The sequence below is a fragment of the Citrus sinensis genome, chromosome 6 (assembly GCF_022201045.2).
Source record: "Citrus sinensis cultivar Valencia sweet orange chromosome 6, DVS_A1.0, whole genome shotgun sequence".
Lineage (NCBI taxonomy): Eukaryota > Viridiplantae > Streptophyta > Magnoliopsida > Sapindales > Rutaceae > Citrus > Citrus sinensis.
In genome coordinates, this window is record NC_068561.1 from 14,481,114 (window position 1) to 14,482,768 (window position 1,655).

Consider the following 1,655-nt stretch of genomic DNA (forward strand, 5'->3'; position numbering starts at 1 on the left):
TTTAATTGGCATTAATACGGATTATTTAGCCCATGATGCATGTTGATACGGATCCAGATATCCAAGTACGTCATTTCAATAGAATTATCTTCAATCTATTCTCGCAATTGCAATTCCAATTTTAGAATTTATTCTCGCCATTTTAATTTAAGTCTTAGCATATTCCAAATCATTTCCACTATAAATCCAATCACCCATTCACAAAAATTAATTCTACACAATTAAAATCCACCTCCTCGTGGGATCGACACTCGTCACCATTAATCTATACTACAACAGATTCGTGCGCTTGCGAGTACATTAAAATTTGCACAACAAGTTTTTGGCGCCGTTGCCGGGGAGGTAAGTAATTTTAATTCATAGAATTAATTTTTGTGAATAGTTTCTTTTATTTGTTTTCTTGTATTTTTTTTTATTATTAAAAAAAAAAGAAAAAAAAAAGTGAATCTACATTTAAAGGTTAGTATTTCTTTTCTTTTTCTCTTCTTTAAAATTTTGTAATTTAATTTTCCATTTATTTTTCTTTGTAATTTTTTTTTGTTTATCTTATTAATTTAATTTTTAGTTAATTTCTTTCACGTATTTATTTTTGTGTATTTTTATAGTAAGGTTGTAATAGCGCAATAAGGTTAGTATCGTAATTTCTCCCTCTTCTTTATTTTTATTTGTTTTGTTCCCATCTTTATTTTCTTTTTATTTGTTTTGCATGCATGGTCGTAGGTCATTATTACCTAATCTTGAACCTATAGACCTTGAATTAGAAAAAACACTTCGCACACAAAAGCACATTAAAAATAAATTTGAAATGGATTTGCAACCACAATAGAGGCCATTTAAGGACTACTTCAGTCCTTTAGCTAATTTGAGCACATCATGCATAAGATACCCTAATATAGCTGCTAGGAGCTTTGAACTAAAACCTAGTGTGCTAAATTGTCTACCCACATTTTATGGCCTAGAAAATGAGGATCCATATAATCATCTGAACGATTTTCATGCCATTTGTCAAACTTTTAAATATGAAAATTTTTCAGACGATGATGTTAAACTTAGACTATTCCCATTTTCTTTAAAGGATAGGGCTCGTTCATGGCTTAATACATTGCCTGCTAATAGCATTGCATCATGGGAACAAATGGTTACAAAATTTTTGAATAAATATTTCCCAGTACATAAAACCAATGCTATTCGCAGGGAAATCTCGGAGTTTACCCAGAGAGAGGACGAGCAATTTTTCGAAACATGGGAGCGATTCAATGGGCTACTCTTGAAGTGTCCACATCATGGCTACGAGAAATGGCACCAATGCCAATACTTTTTGGAGGGATTATTGCCGAATGTGCAAGAATGGCTAATGGCAACAAGTGGAGGAGAGCTAATGTCAAAAAGTGCATCAGAAATTTGGGAATTCTTCCAGCGACAAGCAGATAATTCCCAACAACGGAGTCGATCACTTAGGACTACTAGAAGAATTAAAGGAGTGAATGAGGTTCAAATTGGCGAATCAACTTCAGGAATCAAAGAAGTCAAGGAGATGGTTGAAGGTCTTGTTCGACAAATAGCATCGTTATCGACTGCTAAATCAACAGAACCACATGACCAGGACTCATACTCAGATCAAGCCAATGCCATAGGTGTAATGAGAAAGCCATCAA

At 33.5% G+C, this 1,655-nt stretch overlaps 1 non-coding gene across 1 annotated transcript; it reads right to left on the reverse strand.

Moving 5' to 3' along the window:
• Positions 1-1,186: 1,186 nt before the first annotated feature.
• On the reverse strand, positions 1,187-1,290 carry LOC127903153 (small nucleolar RNA R71). Its single transcript, XR_008055873.1, has one exon. It is a non-coding gene; the product is annotated as a small nucleolar RNA R71 (small nucleolar RNA).
• Between the last annotated feature and the right edge of the window lie 365 nt (positions 1,291-1,655).